We start from the raw sequence: 19149 nt of genomic DNA, 5'->3' as shown, positions 1-19149 counted from the left end.
CCTAGCAGGCAAGCGTCTGAGTTCCAAGGTGTCCCAGGGCCATTTCAGTGGACCAGGCCCAAAACCGAAGAGCCGTCCGCCATTTTAAGAGTCATGTGGCTGGCGCCTATCGCTGCACTGCAAGAGTGGGAGCAACTCAACAACATGGTGAGCGAGACGCTGTAGCCGCAAGAGCGGGCGCAACTCAGCTGGATGGCCGCCACCTGGGGAGGCCCGTTCACGCCGCCTCCCCCACGCGCCCCCCCCCCCCGGGCCGCCGCACGCAAATTTTCGGAGCAGCATTGTAGGATACCAAAACCAGTGCAGCAGTTTACTGGACATCACCTGGGTGCCATCAACATCTCAGCGCGTTCTGCTGCCTTGGGACTATTCGCACAACAGACCGCTACTGACGAGGCCTCCCCCCGCACAACCCGGGATGCCCCACGCCAATTTTCGGAGCAGCATTGTAGGATACAAAAACCAGTGCGGCACCCAGGCGACATCACCTGGGTGCCGTCCAGAACTCTGCACGTTGTGCTGCCTTGGGACTATTCGCACAAAAGACAGCTTCTGACCATTGTTGCTTTTTTGGGTGAAAAATGTTTAAATGTTTTTACAGTTTTTGTTCCGTTCATTATAGTTAAATGTTAATAAAGTTTTAAAATCTAACTTTGTTGGAGTGCTATATATGTTTAAAAAATCGGGTGAATGGGGCCTTGAATCGGATTATTGTCATGTGTGGGCTTTGCAAGTGTACTGCTACAAGATCGGACATTTCAAACTCAAATGCAAGTTCTTTTTCTTACCTTTCCGAAGCATGGAGCGCAATAGCAGGCAGAGAAAGGGTGATGCACGTGTTGAACACTGCCTGGCCTGGCAAGTTGCTGGCAGTGCCCCCCCGCCCGCTCCTGAAAGAGGGCACACACACACCGCCGCCCCGAGTACTTCATAAATCTTTAAAAGACCATGCGCTTGTTCATGAGGCTTAAATGGTTTATCACCCCTTCTAGAACCCCTGCATCAACCCTCTGACATTTCCTGGAACAATTAGCACGTAACACAATACCAAGCCCTGTCAGCTGAAACCCCCGAGAAATCATGGGGCATATTATCAAGGGGGGTTATTTCCGCTTTTTTGGCTTTAAAAGCCAAAAAAAAAAGAGATAAAATTATCTCCCTATTACCAAGCTGTCGCTAACACCAGTTAGTGACAGCTAAAAGGAGATAGCGACCATCTTGGGCCCCGCTTTGCATATCAGTGATATTTATCACTAATGACATGCAAAGTGGGCGTGCCAAGATGTTAGCGACTGGAAACAGTCCCTAACATCGCTATCTCCTATTACCAACTTTTGGAGATATTCGCGCTAAGCGCGAATATCTCCAAAACCTAACACCTGCCCTGAGCAGTTTTAGCCATGTTATCCAATGGGAAGTGGATAACATGGCTAAGAGCATTTGCTGGATAATGCATGAATATCGCTGACTTTTCAACGATATTCATGCATTGCGGCCGTTTTTTATCGCATTTGCGATAAACCTTGCTAATAGCGAGGTTTATGTGCGATAAAATTCGCCGATGTGCGGCGATAATTTTTGTCTCTAAACAAGTTAGAGACAAAAATTATCGCTAGTTGTTGGTAATATGCCCCCGGGTTTTTGCTTGCAGGAATCGGGAGGCGGGAGACTAGCACTGAAATCAGTAGTCTCACGCCTGAATCGGGAAGGTTGGCATGTCTGGATACTCTACAGCTGGGGCCATAAACTACATCCGCAGGGCTAGGTGATAGCCTAGGTCCGGCCTGGACAATCGGACACAGAGGAAGAGGAGTGTCAGAGGGTGCGGTAGTGAATAGGGTGAAAGGGAGGTGTCGGGCGGGCACAGGGTGTGATTCTCAGAGAAGAGCAGCGCAGATGGGGGGAAGTATATGGCCCATGCATGAGAGAAAGAGCGGGGGTGACCAGTGCGTGGGGGAGATGCTTGCGAGGGTGGGGAGCCATGCTGAGGATCGGCGGCGTGCAGAGAGTGGCCCTGGTCAAGGCATCTAAAATGGCTGCCGTGCACGACAAAATTGTGGCATTGGACAAAAACGCAAGATGGCGCAGACAATGTTTATCAATAAGGATTCATTTATAACAAAATATTTACTCGCAGTGACAAAATGGTGGTCAACACTTCCTGATCTCCATCGAATCGAACGTTAACAAACGTCACGCAGCAAAAAAAAAAAAAAAAGCTCACGCACAGAGCAGTTTTTAGCCATGTTATCCAATGGAAGGTGGATAACATGGCTAAGAGCATTTGCTGGATAATGCATGAATATCATTGACTTTTCAGCGATATTCATGCATTGTGGCCAATGTGCGGCGATAATTTTTGTCTCTAAACAATTAAAACGAAGCACAAAATGGCGAATTCCTGTTTCGCTCCCAGTTTGCGGACCAGTTCGCGGCCCGTGAAGCGCTTCTACCGTGAAAAATCATTTTTTTTTTATTTTCCCCACGGGACCCTTTAATAACCCCAACAACAATCCTAGGGGGTCAAGAGGGGTATACCTTGCCCCCTTTCATTAAATTCCCCCTTCGTTTTTCACCTCTTCTTCTCTCTCGATCCTACCGAGAGATAAGATGGCGGCCGCTCCAGACTGTTTAGAATGTTGACAGACACCGGAGAGCCAATCAGCTTTCTGCGCGCAAAGTTCCGTTTCGCGAAAAGTAAGCGGACCGGATCGCTGCCCGGAGCGCTGTTACAGATATATATCTTGTTTTGAACGTTAATTTCTCAAAAACTACTGGAGCACATATATTGAGACCTAGCAAAGGCACATCGGGCTAATAGTCCCTACAATTTTGCCAAGTTTCGTGAAAATCCATTCAGCCGTTCGGGCTAAAAGTGAGTCCAACCGCCCTATGGAAATTAACATGGGAAAAACGCGTTTTGGGACCCCCCTTTTTTCTCGGCCCCCCCTTGACGACCCTCCCCCAAATTTCCAGGAGCTGCTCAGAAACAAAATATGCCATTTTCCTGAAAATTTCAGCCGATTCCGTCCACAAACGCCAAAGTTATTAGACATAGAATTTTCAAAAATGCCATAGGGAAAAAATCCTAACTATATATACCTACTGGCGACCGCCAGTAGGTAATATATATATATATATATATATATATATATATATATATATATATATATATATATATATATATAATAAAATGAATGTCCAAAACATCGAACTGGGAAGTGATGCGCAACTGGTCTCGGAGCGAGGCTTACCTGTGAAGAAGTTCCAGGAGGAACGAAACATGTTGGACAGTGCCGCAATCCGTTTGTTTTTCCATGAAATAAAAGGCTACTAGCTGAGTTTTCAGGTGTGACCAAGTTTCCTTCCTCGGGAGCAAACAATGTTGTAATAAATGTCGGCGTGGTTCTGCCGAAGGTCAAACGCCGCCACAAGAGCGCCGCGGATCTCCCGCCCTGAACCATCCTGCTGACTCGGAAAACCGAAAAGGGAGATTGGCGCCGCCGGGGACCACACCTCGGTATTGGTTCTGGAATCGGCTTCAAACGCAAGCTGACCCATAAAAACTCACTGCCCGACTTCAATCCACACGGAAAAACCAACGCCGAAATGACAAACACCATCACGCTCTACCCACTGGAGGGTTAATTATTGGCAGCATTTTGATTAACAAGACCGAGAAAGGGTGTAATATCATCACGGAAGGAGACACACCGAGTGAAACACCAAAGTGAATATGTGAACTGTCGGATTGAAAATCAAAATGTTGAGGACCAAAGCGCAACCACAAGTCCCATAATTCATTTAAAACGGAAGTGACTTCCTTAAAAGAATGCCACTGGAGGCAAACAAATGAATGTCCAAAACATCGAACTGGGAAGTGATGCGCAACTGGTCTCGGAGCGAGGCTTACCTGTGAAGAAGTTCCAGGAGGAACGAAACATGTTGGACAGTGCCGCAATCCGTTTGTTTTTCCATGAAATAAAAGGCTACTAGCTGAGTTTTCAGGTGTGACCAAGTTTCCTTCCTCGGGAGCAAACAATGTTGTAAGATATATATATAGATATGTATATATATATATATATATATATATACATATATATATATATATATATATATATATATATATATATATATATATATCCATTTCTATCTCAGCGTGGAAGGCACTGTGCTAATCCAATGCTTAAAAACTTTCATAGAAAAGCAGACATTTGAGGTGAGCAAATTTAGGGTGTCGCTGGTGTTGAGGGTGCTCTATACAGGAGCTGCCTTCCACCTAAACTTGGGAACTACCCAGAGTTCTCTCCTTCTTTTTTGCATAATTCATGTGTCACTCTATGCCTGCAAGGGTAATGTTTTGACTTATAGTGGGTGCTCCCTTGTGTCTGGACAGAGCTAAACCTCTCTGAAGAGCTGTAATGAGAGCGAAACATGTGTCAGGGGTTGCTTTTGTTCATTTCACGTTGGCATGGATGGTATTGTACCAATCCAAAGCTGTAATATTGTGCCTGGAGTGATAAATGGCTTTTGTCATTTTACAGCTTGCCGTGGATATCACTGTGCTAATCCTATCTTTAAAGACTTTTGCAGTACAAATGGCAAAAGACTTTGTCCATTTCTATCTCGGTTTGGATAGCACTGTGCTAATCAAATGCTTAAAAACTTTGATAGAAGAGCAGACATTTGAGGTGAGCAAATTTAGAGTGTCACTGGTGTTGGGGGTGCTCTATACAGGAGCAACCTTCCATCTAAACTTGGGAACTACCCAGAGCTCTCTACTTCTTTTTTGCGTAATTTATGCATCACTCTATGCCTGCAGAGGTATTGTTTTGACTTATACTGGGTGCTCCTTTGTGTCTGGACAAAGCTTAACCTCTCTGAAGAGCTTTAATGACAGCGAAACACATGTCAGGGGTTGCTTTTATTCATTTCAGGTTGGCTTGGATGGTATTTTACCAATCCAAAGCTGTAATATTGTGCCTGGAGTGATAAATGGCTTTTGTCACTTTACAGCTTAGCGTGGATAGCACTGTGATAATCCTGTGCTTAAAGACTTTTCTGTACAAATGGCAAAAGACTGTGTCCCTTTCTATCTCGGCGTGGATAGCACTGTGCTAATCCAATGCTTAAAAACTTTGATAGAAAAGCAGACATTTGCGGTGGGCAAATGTAGAGTGTGGCTGGTGTTGAGGGTGGTCTATACAGGAGCTGCCTTCCACCTAAACCTGGGAACTACCCAGACTTCTCTCCTTCCTTTTTGCATAATTTATGTGTCACTCTATGTCTTCAAGGGTATTGTTTTGACTTATAGTGGGTGCTATCTTGTGTCTGGACAAAGCTAAACCTCTCTGAAGAGCTATAATGACAGCGAAACACGTGTCAGGGGTTCCTTTTATTCATTTCAGGTTGGCTTGGATGGTATTGTATCAATCTAAAGCTGTAATATTGGGCCTGAGTGATAAATGGCTTTTGTCATTTTACAGCTTGGCGTGGATAGCACTGTGCTAATCCTATGCATGACGAATTTGCTGTACAAATGGCAAAAGAGTTTGTCTATTTCTATCTCGGCATGGATAGCACTGTGCTAATCCAATGCTTAAAAACTTTGATAGAAAAGCAGACATTTGAGGTGAGCAAATTTAGAGTGTCGCTGGCGTTGAGGGTGCTCTATACAGGAGCTGCCTTCCACCTAAACTTGGGAACTACCCACAGTTCTCTCCTTCTTTTTTGCATAATGTATGCGTCACTTTATGCCTTTAAGGGTATTGTTTTAACGTATACTGGGTGCTTCCTTGTGTCTGGATGAAGCTAAATCTCTCTGAAGAGCTGTAATGACAGCGACACACATGTCAGGGGTTTCTTTTATTCATTTCAGGTTGGCTTGGATGGTATTTTACCAATTCAAAGCTGTAATATTGTGCCTGGCTTGATAAATGACTTTTGTCATTTTACAGCTTGGTGTGGATAGCACTGTGCTAATCCTATACTTAAAGACTTTGCTGTACAAATGGCAAAAGAGTTTGTCTATTTCTATCTCTGTGTGGATAGCACTGTGCTAATCCAATGCTTAAAAACTATGATAGAAGCAGACATTTGAGGTGAGCAAATTTAGAGTGTCGCTGGTGTTGAGGGTGCTCTATACAGGAGCTGCCTTCCACCTAAACTTGGGAACTACCCAGAGCTCTCTCCTTCTTTTTTGCATTATTTATGCGTCACTCTATGCCTGCAGGGGTATTGTTTTGACTTATACTGGGTGCACTTTTGTGTCGGGACAAAGCTAAACCTCTCTGAAGAGTTGTAATGGCAGCGAAACACATGTCAGGGGTTGCTTTTATTCCTTGCAGGTTGGCTTGGATGGTATTTTCCCAATCCAAAGCTGTAATATTGTGCCTGGAGTGATGAATGGCTGTTGTCATTTTACAGCTTGGCTTGGATAGCACTGTGATAATCCTATGCTTAAAGACTTTACTGTACAAATGGCAAAATACTTTGTCCATTTCTATCTCGGCGTGGATAGCACTGTGCTAATCCAATGCTTAAAAACTTTGATAGAAAAACTGACATTTGAGGTGGAAAATTTAGAGTGTCGCTGGTGTTGAGGGTGCTCTATACAGGAGCTGCCTTCCACCTAAACTTGGGAACTACACAGAGTTCTCTCCTTCTTTTTTGCATAATTTATGTGTCACTCTATGCTTGCAAAGGTATTGTTTTGACCTATATTGGGTGCTCCCTTGTGTCTGGACAAAGCTAAACCTCTCTGAAGAGCTGTAATGACAGCAAAACACGTGTCAGGGGTTGCTTTTATTCATTTCAGGTTGGCTTGGATGGTGTTTTACCAATCCAAAGCTGTAATATTGTGCCTGGAGTGATGAATGGCTTTTGTCATTTTACAGCTTAGCGTGGATAGCACTGTGCTATTCCTATACTTAAAGACTTTACTGTACAAATGCCAAAGAGTTTGTCCATTTCTATCTCGGCGTGGATATCACTGTGCTAATCCAATGCTTAAAAACTTTGATAGAAAAGCAGACATTTGAGGTGAGCAAATTTAGAGTGTTGCTGGTGTTGAGGGTGCTCTATACAGGAGCTGCCTTCCACCTAAACTTGGGAACTACCCAGAATTCTCTCCTTCTTTTTTGCATAATTTATGCGTTATTCTATGCCTGCAGGGGTATTGTTTTGACTTATACTGGGTGCTCCTTTGTGTCTGGATAAAGCTAAACCTCTCTGAAGAGCTGTAATGATAGTGAAGCACGTGTCAGGGGTTGCTTTTATTCATTTCAGGTTGGCTTGGATGGTATTTTACCAATCCAAAGCTGTAATTTTGTGCCTGAAGTGATGAATGGCTTTTGTCATTTTACAGCTTGGCACGGATAGCACTGTGCTAATCCTATGCTTAAAGACTTTTCTGTACAAATGGCAAAAGACTTTGTCCATTTCTATCTCAGCGTGGATAGCACTGTGCTAATCCAATGCTTAAAAACTTTGATAGAAAATCAGACAATTGAGTTGAGCAAAGTGTCGCTGGTATTGAGGGTGCTCTATACAGGAGCTGCCTTCCACCTAAACTTGGGAACTACCCAGAGCTATATATTGCTCATGCAAGAGATGCATTATATGGATAAGAAGGAACCTACTTATAAAATGTTTAGGCTATTGGCAGGCCTTCAGTACATTTCACCTGAAAATACCACCCATAGAGGAGTGGCAATTTATGTTAATCTTTTCCAGCTACCTTTTCCCAATTTGATACAGAAGGTAGATGAGTGCTTATCAGTGGTCTACAATATAAGACTTACTATAGCAACAATGTATGCACTGATCTCAGATGACCCTGTACCCTTGATAGATCTGTACCAGGCATTGTTGAATATTCCTGGATGTGTGATTCTAGGCGGTGGTTTACATTTTTTCTAAAATCCGCTGATAGATACATCTTTTGATGGACGTAAATAGAATAAACAGCAAATGGGCAGTGAAGTGATTGAATGCACTACGGGGTTAGAGCTTGTAAATCTATGAAGGGAAGCACACTCAGATAGACCGGAATATCCTTCCTCTGTCATCAAGATATAAATCAGCCACAAGGCTAGAATATTTTCTCTCTTCACAAAATCTGAAATTCAATCTATCAATATTAAGTTTTATTCGATTTCTTAATTGAGGAAATCATAAAAGCAAACAGAAAATTACAGCATGAATATCAGGTCATAAAACATTTTTAAAATACTAAAATATACAAAATTCATGTATCAATTATGTACATAAATCTCAGTCCATTTTGCTAATCGCACTCAAAGCGGGCTTACATCCACATAGATTTCCTACTTTAAAAAATATTTTTTAAAACATAGCATAGATGAAATAAAAAATGAATTTTCTAAAAGTTGTAAGACCAATAGTGCAGGACGACATTGTCTAAAACTGAGGGTTTTTTAAATTGGGAGAATCCACCTCCTACTCTGCACAGCATAAAATTTGCAAAAAAAAATACACTGAGGGGATGATTCCGATCTCGGTCGGAAGGGCACCAAATCGGGTTCGGCATTAGCGGACCCGATCCTGAGGCTGAATTTCCGTCTGAGTGGTACACATGTCCGGACGTTGAAGTACGATGCGAACAAGTGTGAAATATCCGTCTTAATCATTTCCGGGTCTGAACCGCTCCGTACGACTCAGTCGCAAGCAAATCGTGGCGTGCAATGGAGACGTTTCACGACTGAGGTAGTACGATGCCCGATTCGGACAGCTGGATCAAGTCGGAGCATCCGGCTTGCAATAGCTCACAGGGTTGGACTTTGGGGTCCGCGTCGGACCCCCTGTTACCTGCAGCCTTATGACTAGGGCACAGGGGGAGGCCCATGGGTCTTACCAACACAGGCATGTACGGTGCGGATGGCACCGACGCGTGCCCACTGTAGGGGCACACTTGTCCGTGACATACCCATTCAGTCAATGGGAGCCCATGTACGCTTCATACGACCGGCTCCCATTGACTTCTATGAGAGTCTGGCCGAACCGAGTCCGACAGCATACAGCCGTATCATACTCGCTCGGTCGGACTGCACGACTCTGGATCAGTCGGAAAACACCCTGGATCCGACTCGGTCAAAATGCTTTCTGACCCAGATCTGAATCGGCCCCTTAGTGTTGACTGTTGAGATAAATCATCACATCGACATTTGCACATGGCTCTAGACCAATCATTCAGTTCAGGAAAACGAATTGTTCTATTTATATTGCCTAATCTAAAAAAAGTGTGGGTATAGGGCATTTGTCTATCATTAGTAGGTGCTGGCACTCCTTCTCCAGTACCCAACCTAAGTTGTTTATGTAAAGGGTAAAGAAAAAAAGGTGCCAGGATACAGCCCTGTCTCACTCCTCTCATGATGCTGAATGGCTTTGTGCACTCCCTTCCTGCTCCATAACCCACTCTTGCCTTTGCCCCCCTTATTAGAGTGGCCTCAAAAAATGTATGGTTGACTTGTCCGCCCCCATACCCTCTAAAATTTCCCATAGCTTATTGTGGGGAACACAGTCAAAATCTGCAGTGAAATTGACAAAAGCCAAATATAACCTGCCCCTTTTTGCCCTAGTGTACTTGTCCAAAAGAATGTTTAAATTGAGGCCATGTTCCACGGTGCCCAGACCCTTATGGAAGCCATACTGAATGTCAAAGATAATCTCGTTCTCCTCGGCCCAGTCCTGTAGTCTAGTTATGATGACTAGACCCACAACTTTAACCATGGAGTCTAACAGCGAGATGGGTCTGTAACACGCTGGGTTCTCCCCGTCACCTTTTTTAAAAATATGACCCAGTATTGATTCATACCAAGTTGATAAAAAAGAGGTAGGTCAACTAGCGTTAATCACTTGTGTTAAAGTGGACCCCATAGCAAGATATTAGATTTAAAAAGATCTATGGGGATACCGTCGGGAACAGGTGCTTTCCCTCCTATACTGGACATATTAGCCTGATCAACCTCTGTAAGGTCTAATAATACTTTGATTTGGTTGCCTCTGGGTAGAAAATCTGGCTTATCAAGTATGTCAGCTCCTCCCATTGCATCACAGGATGGTTTATTATACAGTTTGGAGTAATGTTCCACCCAATCAGCCTCGCTGATAGCTATCTCTATCGAAGGCATGTCTCTGTTAACCAAAAAGGGGCCATTTACTACCTTCCAGAAGGCGGCATTATCTCTAGTTTCAGAGGCTGTGTGAAGGGCGGACCAAGCTTCTGTTTTTAGAACATGTTTTTGTTCTTCTAGTGCTCGCATGTATTCCATTCTGTCCCCTTAAATTTCATCTCGATCTTTAGCAATCTGATGTACGGCAAGTTTTAATTTAGAACAGGCCCTGGTGCATTTGAAATCAAACCACCCAATTACTTTAGCACACATCTTCTGTTTCTTCACTTAAAGGCTTATTTTAATGTGGTCCGATATTATGGAAAAATATTTAATATCTTTATGTGGAGTTGACCCATCCAGGCAAGCAAGAAAGGCAACTTCACAGCTAGCCATTGCCTTTCTTATGAACTCTTGTGGGTCCACTTTTGTCCAATGGAACAAAAACACATTTAGCCTACTCAGAGATTTATCCTCCACAATGTGGGCTGAGCTCTCCCTTGAGTTTATCGAGTTACTGTGCGCTGACAGAACTATACTGAATGGAAAGTGATCACTCAGTGCATTCGCATGGATACAGAAATCCTGGACTCTAGAGGCATATCTGCTTGACATTAGGACATAATCTATGGTAGAATACGTGCCACAGGCATTAAAAGTGGGGCTGAATGGGATAGGTGGGAAACATAGATTATTAGCAAATCCTAAATCAACATTAAAAATAATTTTGTTTAAGAGGTCCCCATAAAAAGTATGCGGAAAATGTAGAAAGCAATTTGAATCATCAGTCGAAATACGACAAGCATAACCATCATTATATTGGCACAAAGCAGAATTGAAATCCCCTCCCCAGATAATAAGGACTTCCTTTGTTTTAGTAGCCTGAAGGCTATATAGATGATGGCTTATTTGTCTCCATACCCCTTCAATCAAATCATGTGAAACATTATTGTAAAAATTCATTAAAGCAATACAGAGTGATTTACCAGCATCAATAGTGATAAGTTGGAAGTATTTTTCTGAGACTTTCATTACAATGTTGCCTGCATTCAATGGTTTGAAACATAAGTACAAAGACCCCCCTTTGATCTTCCGTGGGTCAATGCAACAACCGCCGCATTAAAGGTTTTGGAGCCATTGATGTGTGTAGGCTCTTCCACCCCGGTCTCCAGCAGGCTAACTATATCTAATTTCCCAACAAAGTCAAACCATAACTGATTATTCACCTTGGATTTTAAGCCTGCGACGTTCCAGTACATTGCATGACATCGACTTTTCATCTTGCTGTCTATATTCTTCTCTGCCTCGGCATTAACAAAAGACACAGTAGAATTATCTAAGACTGATGGTAACAAATTATCGCTATTTAACTCAATGCCATCGGTAGGGATAGAGTTTCAAAGACCCCACAGGTAGGTGATAAAAGTTTAGGTATAATGTGTTGGGTATTGGCTGAGGCATTATATTTCTGGGGTCTGAATGCCCGAGTGTTCCTCTTGTATAGAGATCCGGGTTTTGTCCCTTATCTCAGCTGACCTTGTACCTGCTGGTGGTGGTCAATCGACCTACTCTAAATTTGGGAGCATGTCAAAACGATTGTGGACAGACACATTGTATAAGGCACCGGGTTTACCTTTATGGATCTGCTTGCTACTTTGGTGTAATTATTGTTTGCAGGTTGATAAAAGTATAACAAAGGGACTAGGTTAATACCCTGCACTGAGATTAAATAATGTCCTGCTCTGCTCAATATTGTTTGTGCTACCTGTGGGGTTCTGAAAGTCAGCACCACGCAATCGCCATAAAGGTTCTTGCGGCTTCTACCTAGCCAACTCCCTCTTCTGGCCATCTTAAATTCGGCAAAAAGCTTCTCAGTTAAACCTGTTTTAGATCCCAGCCAGAAAAGGGACTTGTTTCTTAAAGTGTCCCATGACTCCGTCACGCCGCAGTGTGACCTAGGTACATTTGGTAACACTACTGTATACGGGGTTAAGGCTGGAGTCAAATGTAAAAAAGTCATAAGCTGTCTAAAAGACTGGGTAAATTCGAGCTTCTGTCCCCTAAGTCGGACGGAGAGCGGGCCCCCACATTTTTACTCACTGTCGATGGCACTATGATATTATCAGTTATAGTATAAGTACATATAGGTATAGCAGGTGCTATGGCTACTGAGGGATACAGAGTAGGAGGTTTAGCAGTTACTGAACATTGATCTCCAAATTGTGAAATCCCCTAGAGTTTGTATTGTTAGTAGTTGCTGTATGTATGGGTCCAGGTTTTATTAGGAATTGCTATTGAAACCGTGTATGTTTTCTTACATTCGGAATTGCGATTTCCTGATTGCGATTCAATAAGAATCGCATTTAGGAAATCACAATTGTTGAATTTTGTACATGTGGCACTTTGAGACCCACATCCCACACTGACCTTATACTTCTATCACTAGCACAACTTTCTCCACTATTTCTAGTGCTATATTAGGAGAAAAAGGAAACAGCATATGCTGCTCACTTTGAGTTTTCATTCAGCCATGTTTCTGAGCTAACATATTACACTGTGAAAATACAGAAGTGTGTTTATTTTTAACACTAATATTCAGGACAACCACCAAAGCTCGGGAACTGAAACCAATGAGCAGCACATGCTACAAGCAGGGTACAACTGGGACAAAAATTAGGCCTGGGCACCAAAATAAAAGTGCCCGCATTAGCTAACCAGATAGCTAAAAGAAAATGGCCCACATATGCAAATTAGTCCAGTTTTGAAATTGTAAATATAGTATAGGCGTGCAAGGTATAGGAGAATGCATGCATATGTGTTTGCTGCAGGCAATGCTTGTGCATGCAGGTAATTAATGCATGCACAAGTGTGCTTTTGTGCATGGTTGTGCTAAGCATGTGTCTGTTTGCATGCATTGGCACTCTAAAGCCAGACTTTTTGCATTGTATAACCATGAGATGGGGAAGGGAACGGTGCCATGGGAATGGAGAAGACGAGAAGGAGTAGAGAAAAATATGTGGGAAAAAGACTGGAGAGGCTAAAAAGGGTTTCCAAAAAGAATTGGTTGAAGGGGGATCCGACTTCATTTAGCTAAATGGAGTGTTTAAACCTCCATTGGGGGGTGGAGGGGAAGACTGCTTTGAATGAGCAGAATCTGTAACGCTCAAAATGCTCTGCTCTGAGACCAATATTTAAGAATTTTTCCTCAAGGAAAATAAACTGAACATCATGGTGGCAAGCTACATTTGTATTCCTCATGACAAACTGGTGTATTGATTGAGGCCGAAGCAGCACAGCACCTGTATCCGTATAGCAAACTTGTTTCTCATTCCTATGTATTCTATTGTATTGCATTTTAGTTACATTACATATATGCCCACATGCATCAAACTGAATTGCATTCGCAAACGGTGCGAATCGCTGAATTCGGCCGTTTGCGAATGCAAATCCTGTTTTTGAGATGCATCATTCAAAATTGTATTTTTCTCAATCTGCGAATTCGCAATTGCTTTTGCGATTCCTTTAAATCTCGCAATTGTAAGGAATCGCAAAAAAATCTCAAAAAAGTGTATGCATCAAAATTCGCAAATAGCGTTTTTTGAAGGAATCGCATTTAGGAATCTCTAAATTTAGAAGTACTGGGAGCAGGTGGTAAATTTTTTAAATTGTAGGGAAACATGTGAAATCAATTATTTGGGTACTTAAGGGGTTGTTCATGAGCAGTACACCTCTTTGAGGATGGCAGCAGTCATTTTTCTTGCACGTCAATGGAGGTTGAGAGCAGCAGGAAGGCGAAGGAGGATGCTTAGTGATAGGATATTTAGATTGCGGGTCACTTTGTTTGGTCAGACACAGGCAGAAATATATGACAAGTATAGGTTGAATGCTGACTCCATAATAGATCTTATTGCTGAATTAGACCCAATATTACGCAGAGAAACACGTAGGACCCTAGCCATACCGACCCATGTGCAGGTCTTATGTTGTCTACACCTGTTAGCCTCAGGATCCTTCCAGGGAGTAATAGCAATTGCTGGGGGGGTGTCACAGAGTGCTCTTTCAAGATTTTTCAAAGATTTCCTTAATGCAATGCTGAAAAGGATACAGCATCACATCCATTTCCATAGAAATCAACAAGAGTTGTTGGAAACAAAGTTGGACTTCTACAACATGGCTAATTTCCCACATGTCATTGGTTGCATAGATGGAACCCATATTCCCATTTGTCCACCATCTACCAATGAGTATATTTTTCGCAACAGAAAAAACTACCACTCTTTAAACATCCAAGTAATTTGCAATTCCAAAACAATAATCACTGACCTAGTTGCAAGTTTCCCAGGGAGTGCCCATGACTCCTATATATTCAAACATAGTGCCATCCATGGGCGACTGTTGTCTGGTGAATTTGGAGATGGATATTTGCTAGGTAAGTCATGCTCTACTGCTCAAATTACATTCCTATTACTGTTACATGATAACTGAAATGCCATTTAAATATTTTTAAATCTCATAGGAGACAGTGCATATGGTGTGAGATCATATATACTGACACCATACCTGAATCCAGCAACCCGTAAGCAGCAGAAATACAACCATGCCCATATTACAACTAGAAATGTAGTGGAGCGGACCTTTGGGGTCATGAAGTCTAGGTTCAGGATACTGCACAAAACCGGTGGAGCATTGCAATATCGTCCAGATGTATGCTGCAAAATTGTTGCGACATGTGCCATCCTGCACAACATTGCCACACGTAGAGGCTTGGAACTGGATGTAGATGACATTTTACCAAATAATGACAACCAGCCTCAACAACCTCATGCAAGAATGCGCGGACCTTATGCTGCTGAAGGAAGGCGAAGACGAGCAGAAATCACAGAGCAATATTTTTAAAAACAGGTAAGAAGCCAGGTAATGTTCATGAATTCAGATTTTTTTTAATTGAAAATGAAAATAGCAATAATGACAAACCAATGTAACATGAATGCAAAAGAAGTTGAAAATAAAACAACATGTAGCTTTAATTTTTCAGCTGCTCAGGCCAGTTTTGCCAAGTTTTGATTCATTCATTAGTCTTTACATTTATTTTCGTCCTCTCACACCTAAAGCTTTGCTTTTGGTACTCTTCAAAGCTGTAGATGTGTTGCCCTGCAGTGTGACATGTCTGGTACTACGTCGGCCAACCACTGTTTCAGTTTCTGATGCAGTACTTGCTTCTGCACCATCATTTGCATTGCACCCATGTGTTGATGGAAGCACAGTCATGTATTCCTGCATTACCTCCTTTGAATTACTGTTGGAAACCATTCTTACTGACAGGGCCTTGCAGCATTTCCTTAAGTCCTTTTGCATACACAGTGTAGTTGTAATAAGTTTGCTGTTTGTGTTGCATAAGCAATGGATTGCTCTAGTGTAAGTGTGTATGCTAGAGTACATTCTCAGGTGCCTATTGGCATTAGCAATGTTCTGTGACTCTATTGCATCACACATTCTCTCCATGGCTGTTGCCATGCGCTCAAGTTTCGAACTAGTGGCCAAATGTGCATTTTCAAACACAGAAGTCATTCTGACAAGGCTGTCACTCATGGTGCTAATGTTGCTTTTGATGTGGCTCAGTTGGCCCTTCGTAACCCTGATGTCTTTGCCTTGCAGCCTTTGAACTTTGAGGAGCTTTTTCTCCACCATACTGGCCTGGCTCTCATCTTGTGTGGACATTGCCTGGTGAGCAGGACGTGATCTTCTCCTGTAAAACTGTTGGAGTCTACTGCGTTGATTTACAGTTTTTGTTACATTACTTCCAACTGATTGTTGCAAATTTTCATTTGTATTTATCTGTTCATCATTATCAGACTCTTCCAGTTGCAGAATCCTTTTACTTGTTTTCTTTTTGCATACTGTTGGTGATGACATATTTTGACTATGGACTTGCATGTCCTCTATGTCTGTATTGACATTGTTGTCCAAATCCATGCTTTCCATCTCTTTCTGAAAATCTACAAATTAAAAATAAATGTTTAGGTAAATTTATTATGTTTATGTGATTTTCCTTTCTTACTCTAATAAATTGATTTTTAAAATACTCTTCTGTCCTCTGACTTCGTAAGTAATTTGGAATTATTTAATTCAAACAAATTGAAAGACACAAATTCATACGAACTACATCTCCCACAATGATCTGCTGCAATGCAGACTCCCATTTACTCCTATGACTCTTCTTGTGTGTGTTTCAGAGTACATGCTGTAAATTACTTATATCATTTGAGAATGATTCTAAAGGCAAAAGTCTGTGACATATTTTAAGTAATAACATTTACAGTTACACACTTACCTTGCGAAGTACCAGGCATTTCAGATGTATCTATGTTGGTCACTCCTACCACTGCTTCAGTGAGCAGGGTCCCCTCAACCATCTCCTCCAGTGGGGTGTTTGGTTTATCCTTTGGGGGTCCACCACCTGTCTTGTTAGCATGTTTAATCCTGGAGGCAATTTTGTCCTTAGCACGGCTGCGCAAGTCATACCAGCGTTTTTGTAAATTTGTGATATCTCTGTGGGCAACCCCCACAGCATTCACTTTTGATTGAATGGCCAGCCACAGTTTCCTCTTCACTCCTTCGGGGACTTTCAAGGAATCCTTGCCAAAAAGCTGGTCATGCCTCAGAGTGACCTCTTCAATTAATATTTCCAGTTCCTGGTCACTGAACTTTAATTTACGTTTTCTCGCATGCAGGTCTTCAACAGCACTTTCAGCAGCCATCTCTCGTTCAAGGGCACACCAAACACACTCCTCCTGTAGCTGAAAGCAGTGCTCCAACTGCCAACAGCCACTCCTGCAGTTTAAAGTGAACTTCAGCTGAGTCTAATCATTGTACTGGTTTCCTGGGTGTGTCCTCATTGGTATGCATGAAAATGCGAATTCGCATTTTGCGATTTCGCAATGTGCGAAGTCGCACTGAAAAAATCGCAATTTTCTTGCGATTCGGAAAAAAATGCGATTTTTACCGAATCGCAAAAATATTGCGAAAAAAATGATGCATACCATTATGCGATTCCTAATATGCGCTTCGCTAATTTTCGCAAATTAGGAAACGCAAAAATTAACTTTGATGCATGTGGGCAATAGTGCTTGCTAGCCCAGAAAAAATGCTTTATGGAGAGTAGGGTGCAACTCGGGAACACAAAGAAAGGGGCATGTTTATGAGTTTTGTGGTGCAGGGCAGTGCAGTAGGGCACCTTGCCGCACGGCCCTGTGCCACAGGGAATGGGTAGGAATGCACTGTATATATATAGAGCATTCCTGTCCTTTTCCATCCGCTGGCATGATATTGGCAGCCTAACGCCAGGGCAGGCACCTTTGCACCATGGTGCCGTTGTTCTAGGCAGGGTTGTGTTTGTTCAGGAAAGGGTCATCTTCCTGCTCAAAAACAATCCTGAAAAATGTTTCCTCTTTCTATGTCTGCTGCAAAATGCAGCAAACATAGAAAGAGCGAAAAACGAGGAGAAATAAAGATATTTCACCTTGTTACGCCTCTCCTGGGAGAAGTACCTTTTTGGCGTATTCTCAGGTTTAAAGTCCTTGCAAATCTTGGAATGCATCAAAATTCATGGATGTTGCATGTGAACATCCACGCAGCACCCATGGAAGCACATCCCTGGTTCAGATTAATGCAATGCAGTGATTTGCACTGTGTTACATTCCTTGAGGCTTTTGATGCAATGCAAGGATACCAAGTTGGCTTAGCATGGCTTCATAAATCTTGTTTTTCATTTGCGTCATTCTTGCACCACATTCTGCAGTGCAAGAGCAATGAGAAGGTGCTCACAAATATGCCCCTTCGTGTTTTACTCCAGTGGTGGCCGGTTGTAGGGATTAATTCAGCACTCCCAAAAAAATCAGTCCATGTATTTACTCCAGTTTTTTTGTGGTAGAAATCCCTCTTTAAGAGTTTGATGTGCTTATTAGTTTAGGCAATGTGATTTCATGCAAGTGGTTGCAGGGATATGATTTCAAAGGAGGGGTTGTGATCTATGGAATGGCGAGTGAACAATTATGTAGAGATACAATGAAAAGGTTAAGGAAGAATTGCAACTTAGGTAGACCCTTTTTGGAGAGGGTGCGGTATGTAAAGTATGAGAGGTAACAATAGGATTATTTGAAAGAAGAAAAGGAGAGGCAACAACCAGAAGCTTTACGTCAAGATCATTTTAATATGCAGGATTATAGGAATAAAATGGGTGGAGGCTTTTTGGGATTAATGCTACCTACCCTGGAATGCTGATGGGGCAAATGATCCCAATTGAGAGTTCTTGGCCTAGCTATTTGATGAGACACATCTAGGAAATGCATCTGAACAGCAACAAGTGCAGATATTTCCATCCACTCTTCACCTCTGGCTGAAATGTGGAACAGGTCCTGGGGGCATTGTAAAAATAAAAGAGGAGGATGCATGCCCCATCCCTTCTGAAGCATATTATGCCCCATGACCACCACCTCCCCGGGGTTTCTTTACTTTTTAATGCAGTGGAGGCCCGTATGCTCTTACGCGCTGCCAAAGAGGCCACAACCTCCCCGAAGCTTCTTCAATTTTAGTAAGGGGGGACCTCTATGATCCCCCCAGCCTTCGGGACTTCCACCTCTCCGGGTTGTTTCATAAAAGAATGGGGGCGCATGAACGCCCCCACATCCCCGGGGACCACCACCTCCCTGGGGCAAATGACAAAAAAGGTTCCAGTAATGTCCCTGGGGACCGCCACGCCCAGGGCCGGCTCCTCCATTGTCCGGAAGCCCACCCATAGAAAACTCTCCTCTGCTTCCAGCAAGAGAGGGCATAAAAAAAGAATTGTTTTTGAACAGAGGGAGCTGCATGTTCAGCAGCTACCCCTGGCCAAAAGCAATGCCGGCTCCTGCAGGACACAGGGAACAATCAGGGACTGAAAGGACCTTAAAGCTCTCTCCCATGATCCCAGTGGAGAGTGTGTGCCCTAGAGGCACCCACTATACATCAACAGGCCCCG

The sequence above is a fragment of the Lissotriton vulgaris genome, chromosome 8 (genome assembly GCF_964263255.1).
Source record: "Lissotriton vulgaris chromosome 8, aLisVul1.2, whole genome shotgun sequence".
NCBI classification, from domain to species: domain Eukaryota; kingdom Metazoa; phylum Chordata; class Amphibia; order Caudata; family Salamandridae; genus Lissotriton; species Lissotriton vulgaris.
Note: the sequence above shows the minus strand (reverse complement) of the source record.